We start from the raw sequence: 15,676 nt of genomic DNA on the forward strand, positions 1-15,676 counted from the left end.
AATTATATTTTGTTCTCAAGCAACTCTGTTATATGTTATCTAATGTGCTGAAGGTTAAGTGCCATGTATGTTCACAATTTTTTTTTTTCGAAAGGTATAATATATTTGTCCTTTTAAACGGTATTTGAATGTGGTTACGCCTTTGTTTTTGTTTTCCACAGTAATTATTGCATATATGAACAGAAGTGAAATATTTGTTGTGAAGCACTGTATGAATGTTGTGTGATCATGGAGCTATGGTGTGATGGTATTATAATTAATTCATAATTTTTGTTATAAGACTGTAAACCTGGGGGATGTGAGGGAGTGGCCTGGATGAAAGGAAAGTGAGCATGTGTCCAATTACTGATTTGCATATGTTTAGACAATTTTGTTCGTGGATAAATATTAATGTGCATTCCCTATTCCAAGCAAAGAGTAAAGGAGAAGTCCACCCCACCAAAAAATTAATTTGAATTTAAAGAAAAATAAAGTATTGCAGAAAATTTAATAAAAACTATGATTCAAAATTCAAAAAATTACCATTTTGACATTGAGAAATTTGCCTAATTTTATAAAACAATTATATGCTCATCTTGGTCAATGTGCAAATTACAGAACCGATTATGTCACACGCACTCTAATTTCTTGTGAATTTTTTTGTTTGATACATGTACATGACATGTATATTTTATTTTAATTTTCATTAACAAATTTTGAGAGGGATTTTAATTCCTCCATTAACATTCGTAGTTTCCATAAATGTAACCTATTGTGATTCGAGAAAGATTTTTTAGATCAAATTTGCTAAAATTTATATAATAAAAAGTAATGTGATGTGAGTGACATAATCAACTCTATTTGCATAATATTGTTTTGTGTATATAACTGTTTTGTGTTAAAACAGGGAAATTTCTGTATTTATTCAAATACTTTTTTGTTGATGTGCACTTGACCTTTAACTCACTTCCCTTCCCACCCCTGCCCAAATAAGTGTAATCAAGAACTTGAAAATCAAAAGCAGTGATTAAGAAGAAGTAAGAATTAATCATAGAGCTATTAATAGCTCCATGATTTAATAAATACAGGCCTAAATAGAACTTCATATGAAAGTAAAAAGAGAATAAAGCTGGGTAGGAACGATGAAGGAATATGATTTAAAGAAAAAGCATAAACATATCCCCATCAACCCCCCCCCCCCCCCCCAAAAAAAAAAAAAAAAACATTTAGGCGGGTTCGAACCAGGGTCCTTACGCACGTCAAAACATAGTGCTTACGCAACTCGCCATCGATCTCTTCCATACTACTTCCGGGTTTTTTAAGCTATATGAAATGTTGTAAGTCTGTGCGCCGCTGTTGACCAATCAGAACGCGTCGGCAATTCTACTGCAATTCCAATCATTTCGCGATGGACATTGCCGTGGTTTTTTGTGGTTCCTGACTTTGCTACATCATGAAATTTCATAATTCTTTTTCAGTCGTAAAGAAGAATGTCTACGCTTTATATTGATTATAATATCAATTTGACGCAAGTGTGATTTCGATGCAAAAATGCGCTCTGTTTATTCACATATATTTCTTGAAAAAAATCATTTTTTCTAAGCTAAATATCGGTCTTCAAAATCCATTAAATGTGCATTTTATTTAGCTGATCAGAAATTTCAAAGTTTTATCTATAAAATAAGACCAATTTTGTGAGGAATAAACGATTCTAAGAGCAAAAAACACCGATCGGAAAGTTCGTCTCCACAGCTCATTACGTATGCATAACCACGGACGGCTATGCATACCGCTGAATAAAATAGAGCACTTTCGGACGGGCTGCGGACTGACTGCGGGTACGTGGTTCCGAAATAAAGCAACATTTTGTAAGTGCATGTCAGACCTAAAATTGTTCAAAAATGTGATTCCGTGTACAAAGTCAACACATATTGGGTTAAAAACACTATTTGCATTGCCTCTGTACACAGAATCCTTGTTTCTGTTCCAAGTACAATAATTTTCTCGCAAATTTAGAAGCGCATCTTCAAAATTTACTCTATTCCAATTTAGGACGAGGTATGAACTACATGTAGGGCAAGTTATGCAGCTTTCTTTACGCCAGCAATGTCACATTTGGACAAATTCCTTCTTACTTCCTTTCCAAATTTTGTTGGCATCATTTACAATTTCGTTTGTAAAAAAACATGATTTACCCCAGGACGCGTTGCTTGAAAAGTAAACTCTGAGTCCAAATTTGGTAGCAACATTGGTCGACAGCCTTTATTTTAGTCTTAGATTAAACTCCCAAAAGGTGGTAAAGCCCCAGTCACATATAGACACGGATCCTCACGGATCAACACGGCAATGCCGGCATGATTCGGGGAGGTCCGGGATCGTTTTGCCCCGGATTGAGCGTTGATGACTGTAAACACGGCATCTACACGGCATCTTCACACGGATCTACACGGATCATGCCGGCAGAGCACGTCGTCAACACGGACCTACACGTCAGCAACACGGACCAACACGTCAGCTACACGGACCAACACGTCAACAACACGGACCAACACGTCAGCTACAAGGACCAACACGGATCAACACGTCAGCAACACGGACCTACACGTCACCAACACGGACCAACACGTCAGCTACACGGACCAACACGTCAGCTACACGGACCAACACGTCAGCTCAAGGACCAACACGGCAAATGAAAATCTGCTCATAATAATGAGCTGATATTTATTTATTAATTTTTTTCCTCATCCTTGTCGCAACATTATATTGTGTTGTTTTTTAAAAAAGGTATCAAAACTTAGAACTTCCTTAACCAGTAAAAACGCTGTTTCTTTATACAACACAGTTTACTGTTTTAACAGTAGTTGTTAAGTACTTTAAATCTTGAACGACAAATTTAATTTCAATTTGACTTGATATCACTTTATTGAAATCACAATAAAGGAAAGAAATTTACAAAGTCAATAGAAAACATAACTGTCGATGCAGGGCAGTAGTATAAAACTTAATGTACAATTTTGATGTAACAGGTACATAACATTTATTTTAAGAAAATGAAATGTGAAATAATAATAACAGACAAAGTTGGGGTAAATATTTAAAAAAAAAAGAGAAAAAGAATTATTCATACATGTACATGTACTAAGTTTACAAATATTAGGTTGGGGCCAATCTCCAAAGCGTAAGAAAATATCCTGAATCGTTTAATCATCCATTTAATCATAAATTAATTAAGCATGTTTGTGTCAACTGTTTAACAACTCCTGAAAGGTTCATAAAGTAAATAGCGTTGTAAAGATTTGATGGGAAAAAAGAACACGGACTGCCAAGGATACTCCAGGCAGCCACACGGACCTACACGGCAGCTACACGGACCTACACGGCAGCCACAAGACCTACACGGCAGCTACAAGGACCATCCCGGATGGCTTTGCCAACCCGGCAGTCCACGGATGACGCCGGATGTTTTTGACAGTCAAAAACTGCCGTGTTGGCTTCCCGGACGTTCAAGGACCAACACGGACCACCCCGGACCTCCAAGGATGCCCAAGGCGCCAACCAAATCTCTCCCCGGACCACCCCGGATCAGATCCGGGATGGTCCGGGGTCTATATGTGACTGGGGCTTAAGTGAATCGTTTGACTCTTCCTGTCCTTGTGTTGTGATGTGCATAACTACCCACTTAATTCTCCAAGTTGAAATTCATTTGCCAAGTATCACCGTCAGCCCAACACTTGACCACGTTGGAGATAGCCTAGAGGCTCCTGGAGAGTAAAAATCAGTCTACTATACGTAGGCTTACTCCCCATGGAGCCTGGAATTGCTTCCCATACGGCTACATATACGGCCCCAAAACCTGAAACTTTCGCCCCCGAGATTTCTACTTTCCCTCTCAAAGATCTAGCCCTAGAATCATGTACATGGGGTACAACTTCATTTCCGACATTTCTATGATATTGATTTCATCTTTAAACAAGAATTCATTAAAAAAACGAGAAAAATGTTATGAAAAGACGGGAAGAGCTTACGGCCATGTTTACGTCGCCATCTTGATTTCTTTGTCTTCTGCTTGGCGACAGCATGCAAATCGCGCGGTTTGCGTGCTGTCTCCAAGCGAAAGACAAAGAAATCAAGATGGCGACGTAAACACGACCGTAAGCTCTTCCCGTCTTTTGCAGGGACTCAGTTTTATAATTATGAGGGGAGCAATAAAAAGCTCTCCTAGAACTTTTAAGGAGAGCGGTAGAGGAGCACTGCAAAAAGCTCTTCTTCAACATACAAGGGGAGCTTTTTGTCCAATTAACAAAACGGATGGAGGAAATATATGTACTAAGTTACAATCAACAACCAAAGGAAGGAAACAATCGAATATGCAATATTTATGCTGTACCTCATTAAACTTGTTATTGTAATTCTTGAAATATAATTGTTTTACAATGTATTGTAATTAGATTGTGTGTTATAAAACCTGTTTGAGTGAGGTTTTGACTTTGGCTATAAGTTAAGTCACTGACAAAAAAAAATTGGGGGGGGGGGGGGCTCCATTTTAAATTTTTTGTCGGGGGCTCTTTCTAAATGCTACTTTTTTGTATTTTGAGGAATACCTGTTCACTTATTAATGAATTATTACTTTTGTTCAATATTGTATGATTTTCAAAGTTATTTTTTTCATGCTTAGAATCTTGGATGTGGGTGTGTGTGGGTGTGTGCGTGTGTGTGTGGCTGTGAGTTGGACATGGATATAAATGAATTTAATATCTAATTTCTACTCCATCTATTCCAGTACAATACCATGTACTCGGCCATGTAATAAAGGCCCACATACCCTAACTTTTCCTGATGTTCTTTGAAAACGCAGGTCTCCATGAAAATTGCATTTCTCTATGGGGGAGTCTAAATTCGGTGAGAATGTATTCATTAAGAACTTAAATATACATGACAATGAAAAAATCATCAAACTTTATTGGCAGTTTTGAATAATATACATAAAATGTAAACTCTGTCTGAAACAGAAAATCACCATCATTGAGGCCTTTACTGAGCGAATTGTCCCCCAGAGCTCTGGCAGAGAGACAGAGCTTCGACTGGCTAGCTAGTACAAGCGCCAATGCTTGCGTGCGTGAGCCTGCCACCGGCCTTGTTTGATGATTTATTGTCTGATATTTACCTCATGACATCCCCTAGAAAAAGAAAACAAATGATTTTTTAGTTATAATTAATAAATAAGGTAACTTATTTTGGATGTTAATAGGCCGTTTTGAAAAGCAAAGCCGAATGACAACTCACCAAATGCTAGGTTACTAGATTCGAATTATTTTATCACAGAATTGTGATATCTGTAGGGCAAACATGTGCATTCGAAATAGCACATGGTGTTAGTCATAATGGTCATAATGGACCCCTATACATGCAACTGTTTCCCGACCGTTGCGTTGATTTTTTTTCCATACCTGGTACCATGTGTATGGAAATACGTGGTACAGAAAAAAAGACGCAACTTCGGAATTTGAAACTGCGCTCCTCGCTATTTTCAAGGCTTATTCATGATTTTGGATGATTTTTAAATGGTAAGCGGAGCTCGAGCATATGGCGCTAGTGGGCCGTGAGTTGTTATCACTCGGCAATAATTTCGGGGGCGACATTCAGATTTAATGTCATCCCCGAAAGCATGATTTTGGGTGATTTCGAGGGCGACTTTAGGCATTTCCGCGCAGCTCAGCGATTGCGAGGCGCGCTATTAATCGCGCTACCTAAAATGGATTAAGGCGCGCATGTAGCGCGCAAAGGTCTCGCGTGCCTTAAAATCGAGTCCCTGCTTTTCATAACATTTTTCTCGTTTTTGAATGAATTCTTGTTTAAAAATGAAATCAATATCGTAGAAATGTCGGAAATGAAGTTTTACCCCATCATGCCCATGTACATGATTTAGGGCTAGATCTTTTAGAGGGAAAGGGTTTTGGGGCTGTATGTGTAGCCGTATGGGAAGCAATTCCAGGCTCCATGGGGAGTAAGCCTACGTATAGTAGACTGCTTTTTATGATTATTTATGTTTATTTTAAGTTTTCTAAGTGTCCAAGAACTTTTTTTGCCAAGTGTATATGAATCAAAATTACAAACACTACATCTCTGTGAAATTGTGTGATTAATTGCCCATCCACTTTCAAATTAAGCCATTTTCGCATAATAATTAGCTGGACTTAGTCATTTTTTGCCAATTTTCTCTGGTGCCATAGGCGAAAATTTGTGTTTTCCCCATTTTTTAAACTATGTTTATATGAAAACGAAAAGTAGTTTTGGACCCAATTTTTCAGGTCCCGTAAGTAACGGACTATAAACCGCACCCCCAACTTTGGACTAAAACAAAAAAAACAAAAACAAAAAAATCCTCACATTTACATGCATATTTGAGGTACGAAGAAACAAAAACTAAGTTAAAGATTTCAAAGTATCCAAAGAGATATCCGGTATGCGGAAATCTGCTGTTCTTGATCAATTCATCAACAAATGTTAGCAAGAAAGAAAGGTCCCGACAATTGTGGCCACTTACACACTCACTCACCTCACAGTCACAGTGCACACACACAGCACTGCCGTTCTTGTACATTGCAAACTACGATACGGTACCAGTACATCTTATCAAATTATGATATGTGTCTTTCCCGGCGTAGGAGGAAGAAACATTCACATTTCTTGCATCACAACCTCACAATCACTTTCAGAATTTGTCTAGCATTCGATGTCTTAGCATGAATTTTGGATACGGATTACAATAAGGTTCAAGAAACAAAGAAATTTGCATTTTTTCCAGTTGTTTTTACGGCTTTGTGCCGTCTCTCTCGTGCGTGGTGTACATGGTATCTTATGAAAAGCAAACGGGAAAGAAAAAATAAGCTGGCGCGAAACAGGACTTTGGAGGGGAGGGGTTAAAGTGAATAGCGCCAGCTTAAGTCGCATTATAGCCACAATACAACGCAAGCTAGCTCAGCTCACTCAACTCTCGCTCAGCTGTGACAAAATATTACCGAGTATGCTTGGTGTCTCTTTGAACTTAGCCAGAGAACTTCGCTGCTTTAAATCGAGAATAAAGTCGAAATTAGTGTCATGAAGGTGGGTGCGCTTGTTATGGACAATATTTGATTAAGATTGTAATAATCGCTTCTCATAACCCGCGGCTCATACCCGTCTAAATGACATTGCCCTGGGCGGCTACGCCCGGCCACTCGAAGTGTTGTGAACTGGCAGACGTCTTACGTGTTCGGGAGGGGTTACGACAGGCTGGCTCATACCCGTCACCGTGGATAAACCGCACCCCCGACTTTTGCTTCTATCCCGCCGAGAAAAAGGTGCGGTTAATAGACCGTTACTTACGGTACTTGTTGGTGGTTAACATGTTAGGTGCCCCAAGGCCCAAGAACAAGCAACCTCTATACTTCATCAAGTTTTAAAATGGGTAGCTGTAAAAATGGCAAAAAACACAATTTTGCCATTTTGGCCACTTTTTGGCAGAAAATCAACCTTTTTTCAAAATTTAAATTGACCGTATCTCGGCAACCCCTGGTCCAATTTGATGATCTTGGTGTCATTTTACTCGTGCTTCAAAGCTTATTCCAGTTAAACTATTTAAAACTAAATTTACACCATTTCAATTTTTTATCAAATTTGGGGTGGCATCCCTACTGTTACTAGTGATTTTTAGTGTTAAGTTTTATTTTACTGAGTTTTAGTTTTACTTTTTTTTAGAGGGAAAGTAGAAATCTCGGAGGCGAAAGTTTCAAGTTTTGTGGCCGTTACGTGCATGACTATGCCTTAGTGTCCCAGGCTTCATGGGGAGTAAGCCTACGTAGAGTAGATGACTTTTACTCCCCAGTCCCAGAAGCCTCCAGGCCAGGCTAGCCGAGGCCAGGCTAGCCGAGCCCCGGCCCCGGCGCTTTCGGCGGAAATCCCCCTGGCCTGACCACATGGTGACCCCGGTGACTCGGCCTCGGTCTAACGTTAGTCAGTCTCAAGAACACAATTCGACGCAACACTGCGCATTCAGTTTCAGTCACTCACTCATCAATACAAAACACTTCAATGTACATATCAAATGAAATAATTAATTGGAAATGATTACAACACAATATTCTGGGAGACAATTACCTCCGGATCACTCCATCGTATGCCAGAAGACGTTTCATCAGGGGCATTATTTCGATTTTTGCCCATCAACTCATCAAGTAGTGCAGCCGCGGCGGACGCCATCTTGCTTAATATCGATTACCGGTATCGCGAGCATTTTGCAATCGGCATGGATTTGGACAGGACGATTCCCCCCCGGGGGGGGGGGGGGGGTTCAGAACATATATGGCCTTCCAAACACACTTGTTGACAATGAAGCTAATAGAAGCACATGTCAGATAATCATATTGGTGATAATGATGATGATGGTGATCAATGATGACATGAAAAATGACGAAGATGCATGATTATGATGATGATGATATTGTGATAATAATAATGATGTCTCGGCCGGTTCATAGTTTACTTGTTCAATTTTATCTCTGCAAAATAATAAGTACAACTATGTAGCCCGGCCCCCCTCCTGTAGGTTAAAAAACATCAACAAAAATATCAAAATCGCTGCCTTAACACAGATAGGAATAGACTTATAAAAGCCAAATAACCTTGCGAGCTAGCTATATAATTAACTATCTCCTACATACGTAATCATGATTGTGATATGGAACCAAGGTTATAATGTATATAATCAAAGCAACTGAATATATTGACATGAGTGACAAAACTAATTAAGGGGTAAAAAGGAAGAACTTGAAATGCTATATATGTACAGGCCTATTTGTTAAGGCCACCGCACACTTTACGACTGGTCTGCGACCCGATTTCAGAATAAAATGTAATAGAATTTGATGCTACTATTGAGACTTGGAATATCTTACTGTGTAATGTTCTAAATCATTGTACGAATACCTATGATCAAATTTGTGACTATGCTATCATCCTTCTTAGAATAAAAGCGAATTTAATATCTAGTCGTAATGACGTCATAGCAGTCTTACGATTGGCTACGATTTGAACCTAATTTGGACTTTACTCCAAAATAAGGGCTTGCAATCTTTCAAAATTGTTATAATATTATTATTTCAATTAATTTCAACCTCAAATAAAATGATATGTTCTCTTCACATCTTCAGAAAATGAGCAAAATGCGATTTGTTCCTAAATCGGGTCGCAGACCAGTAGTAAGGTGTGCGGTCGCCTTAACACATATAAGAAAATCAACAATTAGGTAACAAATGGTACTATGCTTTACATATTTTTAAATAAAGTTTTATAACAATTATAACAATAATAATCACAATATGAGAAGAAAAAGAAGACAAAAAAGAAGGAGAATGAGAAGAAAAATTATATATAATGATAATCATCATTTCTACCAAACTGACATGTTTTTTTTTTGGTGGTGTCCAATCTTTTGAAATTACACTTTTTAAAGGTTTCCATTTCTAATGGTGCATATATCTTTCATTCTATACTCATTTCTATTGGTTTCTGGTTTGCGGCAACCCCTACAGCCTGCTCATTAAAAGCTTTTCTATTTATCATTCTGGCGGGTCTTTCGGCTTGCTGACGGGCATAAATGCCAAACCGAACCCAAGACTCACAAGTTTCAAGGGACAACTTAACTTGATATCCTCTATTCTTACTCTTCTTTCTTTTTGCCCATGTATTAATTCTTATTCCACTATGTCAAAATGCTTAGATGACTCTATGCACATGAATATATTTGGTCACGGTGTTTTTCAATTTAAAGAAGTCATTACTGATAATACATTCTTTTCAATTTGAGCAACAACAAAAATTTATAGAAGCGTAACAATGAAGCTTTTACAAAAATCAAATACAGGATAAAAAGGGACATTTTAATTCACGACATTACTTATTGTCTAAAAAAGTATGATCTTCTAAAATTATATGATGCTGCCATTTGTTCAAAATATCCCAAGGAAAATATCCTATACTTACTTCTGACACTGTTCATACATTCATTTATGAAAAATATCTCCAGAGTCTTTAGGAAATATTTTATATTAATATATCTAATTATGAATTTGTATGATTGTACATAGCACCATGGACATCATGCCTTACAGATGTGTACACTCTAGAAGAATACACCATTCTCATTTCTTTCAATATATATGGTCACTAGTGATGTCACCAAATAAACTTTGAAATAAAAATGGAAATTGAGAAGTAATAAGGCATTAATTTCTGAGTGAAAATAAACACACAACCATATCTCTCTCACTTTGCACTTCTAATACCATAATTTGTCAGTGTTGCCAAATATTTACATATGTAGGCCTATTAAACATTGTAATTTTTCAGTTACAGCTTGTTTTTCTGAAGGTTTACTTCTTTGAAGGTTAATCCAAGGACACCAAAGGCTTGTTTATTTTGTGACATCACTGAAGGTTTGTTGATTAGAAAAAATGAAATAAGGTGCATCATTCTGAAGATTTGATAGTCTGAAGAAAAAAATAAGGCTAAAACTGTCATATAACTCATTACTTATTTTAGTTACGGTACAAACCTTATTTCGTTCTTGGACTATTGAATGTTCAAACGGAACCTTATTATTTTATTATCGAATATGAGGAACCATCTAAATAATCCCATAAATGTTTTAACAAACCCCCTTTCATGTTTGGACTAACTAACATCTCGGTATACACAATTTGCATTTTTAGAATGATGAATCTTAGGAATAACCAAGCATAAACATATTTTACGTTTGCAAGAAAATGATAGCTGCTGTACCAATTAATTGAAGTCTGATCCATAAAACAAAATTTATTGATATTATTTCATTTCAGTATACTTATACATACAGTTTACAATTCACATTACTTTCAAAATTGAGCAGTCCCAGTGCACAATAATATCAAGAGAACATACTTTAAATCAAGGTGATATATTTTTTCCATTATTATAATAAGTTCTGACATATAAGTTTACATGCAAACCATTCAGAGGTGGATCTAGCCATATTAAACCATTTTGGAGGGCTGTGGTTGGTTCGTCCAAAGTACGGTTTTTAATCCAGCGAGATCCACCGAGCTAATTGGTCATTAATGCACCAATTATATACATAAAATAATAAAAACTTGCAGTCAAATGCTTGGGTGATTATTTTGGTTGAATACATGCCATGATAATATCCACAACTGGAGTGTATGCGTACAGATTTTTCTATTTCAGATTCATCATTAGGCCTAATTGAAAACCAAAGAGTTCTTTTTTACCAAGAAATTAGACCTTAATAATATATGAAATTTTGCTCTTACTACGAATTATCTTATACTGTTTAATGACTTTAGTTGGATTTTAATGTAATTTAAGACTACATCTAATTCCTAAAACAAAACATATCTTTCCAATAACGTGTATAAATACATTTGGGTTCTTTTTCTTAATCTTTTACTCTGCTTACCTAAAAAGCTACATTTACCATTTGAGTTCAAACATAAATAATAACCTACAAATCACATTTGTATCATCATTTCACTAATGTAACAAAATATCAATACTCTTTTTCCTTTAATAAACAAAACTTACTTAAGTCTATAATTTTTGTATTCACAAACTTGTACACTTTTCATATAAATCTTTGATAAACATTACATATTATACATATGTACATGAATATAGAAATAAACAAAATCATGTACTGGCAAGATCAAGAGAAGCACAGATTAAAAAGCACAGTTTGTTACACAATTCAAACAACGAAGAAAATTGAGTTGGGAAGCAAAATATCTAATCATGAACTTTATTTTGATTTGTACAGATTCTTTGATGGGTTTTTTGTGTGCATATTCCATGGAATTCATTAAGTACACAAAAATAATTGAAATGCAAAGGATGGGTTACAGCAGGCTATCGCTACTTCAAAAGGAATATATTAAATTTGAGATACACTTGAAAAGAGATGAAAGGTATACTGAGTTGACTAAATAATTGAGTAAAAATAGAAAGGGAGAAAAATGTGTCGAGGAAAAAAAATAAGGGCAAATGGCAGATTTTCCCTGTCATAAGATAGACAGGGTGTCAGACATGGGATGATCTAGTTTGGAAAGTTGATAGGATAGCTATGAGGGGGAATTGTCAAGTGTCCAGTGATTTATTTCTAAAGCCTTTTGGATTCCAGATTTTTTTTGCTTTTTGCTTAGCATTAAATCATAACTTTTGATAAAATAACATGATCACAATGTCTGATGTAACTGGAAATTGGATGGGCTGCGATAGAAAGAAAATGTATTCTCAAATTTACTTTGATATTCATGAGCCAACTGCTCATGTGCTAAAAAGTGGATGGATGAAGCTGTTTGGACGGATATTCACTGAGAAGTAAAGAACTCTGGATGGAATCATCTGAATACAGAACGCTGGAATAAGAGGTTGAACTCACATAGTCAATCTGCTACTACTTTAACTATTATAAACCAAACATCCATATCAAACAATAAAAACTTACATGAAAGTAACAAACTATTTATTACAGTGGTGCTCAAAAGTTTGTGAACTCCCAACAGAAAATGTATGTATACATAAAAAGTGTTCAAGTTCTGCCATGTTATATATATCTAATTGTGAAGTCAGGTGATAAAATATTACATTTAATGAGGTCTGTTTCTCTGGGCTCGCTAACATTGTAGTGTTATTGTCTACATTCAACATTCAGAATGAAGGCATACAATTTTTTTTTGTACAAAACTGCTCTACAAGAGACCGGGGTTCACTAACTTTCTAGCACCACTGTATGTATATGGATCACTGTACTGTTTGTGAAAAAAAAGTTAGAATCAAAGCTAATGTAATTAATCAAATTGACCTATAAATGAGAGAAAAAAGTATTCAGCTTTTCAAAGATACCTTGCTTGTACCGGTGATGGATGAAAATATCTGGTTAAAAGCGTCATTGTTGATGCCACTTTGACTGAATAAACTGATATAGAAAACAAAAAGTACAAATCCAAATTTCACAATATACTAGCAAACGAATGAAAGGTTAAGACAACTTTTACTGATGCCTAATCTTTTTGATTTCTATGTCATTAAACATTGCTGTTATTAGCAACTTCATTGTCATTCTTAATCAATCTATTGCTGAAAATACTGCCATCCCACTTTGTCCCTTTTACCATAACCACACCCTGAACTGAATCTACATGCATACCCTCTGATCTATTTCCAGATTAATGTATTTAATCATGTATGGAATCAAAGATACAAGTAAAGGGATTACTGAATAGCCAAAGAAATATATTTCTATTTCCAGGAAAATTTGCATTGTTACCAGTATATTGAGTAAGCTTTGAATATCAACCTTCTTATTCTAAACATGCTTCAGGGCACAGTTTGGGATTGATCATCATAATAATGATATCTTTGCTGACATCATCACTGAGGTATAGAAGTGTTTGCTGACCAACATTAGCCATTCTGTTAATGATCCAACAATCTTTCTTTTCAGACATGGGGATGAGTAAAGAGTGGCCTTCGAATCTATTAGAGAAGACTTAGTCTTGTTGGTTATTCCCTAATTCGACTCTCAATCGTGAATAAATTATTTTCAGTCACGCCTCACTATCCTTAAGCACAACCAGTGCAACAACATCAACACCTGAAATAGAAAACATTTATATACTTTACAAAAAACATACCTGTTTCGAGGGGAGCACCAAGCTTCGACGGCAAGACAAGCTAAACTTATAGCTCCCCCTCTCAGTCAATCAAAGAACGGGTAAACAAGAAAATGAGTTACACGACGCAATCATTTCAATTTAACCAACTTTAAATGTATAATGATAATAATACATGTCTCATTCAACAATCTCATCGAACGCCTACAATCCATCTTTAACAAAGTTATACGTATAATCATACTAGGCTGAGGCTAATTTACCCGGTATAAAAATAATTCTAAAGCCCCAAATTCATAGAAATTGAAAGACAATCCTTCATATTGTCTTTAATATATCCATCCTTAGCAGTCTCCGACCTCCACCTACCATGTTTCTTAAACAACCTGTCTGGAACACCAAAGTTCGCTGCTGCTGTGGCTCCGCCACTTCGGAGGCTATGCATGCCAAAACTCTTTGGATTCAACCCTACTTTCGCCAAAGCCTCTCTCAATAATTCTAAACATCTAGTATAAGACAACTGTCCACGTCTTAACTTGTAACTATTACTGGATTTACAGTAATTTAGAGGCCTAAAAAGAAATACTTCATCAGAGGCATCGTTAAGCCCCGCTGCAATCAAATATTTCCTCAAAGCTAATACGGGGCAGGTGGGGAATTTGTAGCACCTATAAGAACCCATGCTCCTTGCCTGTAAATATCGGTTTTACTTTTCATGATGAAAGTATTCACATGAGACAAATACAAGTCTAAATCACATTTACGAATATGTATCATTTCATCAAATCGTAGAATGCCTGCGTAGGAAATCAAAATCATAGCACATAATCGAATATCTAATAGACTCGTTGAAGATCCATACTTCTCAACAACTGCTTTCAAAATGTCTGGGGTTATAACTTCTTTCTTAACGATCGGTTTGTTTAGTAATTTCTTTAAACATTGTAAAACAATATGTATGAACTTGCGATCACAGGGATTAACATTCATCCTTGGCTTGCAGTCAAAATGCCACTTAATGGCGTAAAAAGCCGATTCTATCCTCGAATAAGGAGCTTCTCTTTGATACAAATGAATAAGATAGCGACTAATATCTTCTGGTTCTGCTGTGTCAGAATTTACTTTATTTTGCTTACACTAATCTCTCCAGGTATTCAACGCTCTGTTGTATTTACTCATAGTGTTATCAGCTCTCGAAGCTGTCAAGACCTTGTTCAAAGTTATATCATATCCTTCATGAAGAGAATTTCTGGATTTAAGAAAAAATAAACAAAACTTATAAGCTGGTATATATTTATCTCAACACAATATATTCAAATTGTGATAAATTCTCAAGTTCAGTCATTCTTATCAAATTCTCAAAATTTAATCACTTCTAATACGTTTTACAGCAATGACAGCAAAATTAAACATTAACTATGCAGCTATCCTCAAACCAGGTGGTTTTATATTTTCACTAAAATTTCAGTATGAAATTCATTAGATCACAATTCCATATCATAATTCGTTTCAATCGTCTTGAAGGCTTAGCAAAACAATAGCTTTGGGATTCATTTCCTTTGCGAAAATATTTATTTTTGCCTTAAAACACTTGCAAAAAACTTTCTGAAACATTTCATTCACAAGAATTCTGTAATTTTGAGACTTTGAATGTTTTCAATTATCACCAATTTCTTCATTCTGAGCTCCGCCGCCAGTAAATTGTAACTAATTTGAGAATGAAATCTCATATCAATTCCTTATCAACCTTTACGATGGTTATCCTTTTACATAATCATAACATTCTCCAATTTTCATCACCACTTCTTTGCTCTGCAGCATAAGTGGATCCTAGCTATGCAGCTATCTGCCATGCGGCCGTGTAAAAATTACATGTTGCATTCCAACAGTATAATTTTGAATTAACCTCCATCAAATGGATTTATTACATACCAGCATTCATGTCAGCCATCTCTCACAAACCGTTTTTTTTTTTTTTTTTTTTTTTTTTT

The sequence above is a fragment of the Lytechinus pictus genome, chromosome 10 (genome assembly GCF_037042905.1).
Source record: "Lytechinus pictus isolate F3 Inbred chromosome 10, Lp3.0, whole genome shotgun sequence".
In the NCBI taxonomy this organism is placed as follows: Eukaryota; Metazoa; Echinodermata; class Echinoidea; order Temnopleuroida; family Toxopneustidae; genus Lytechinus; species Lytechinus pictus.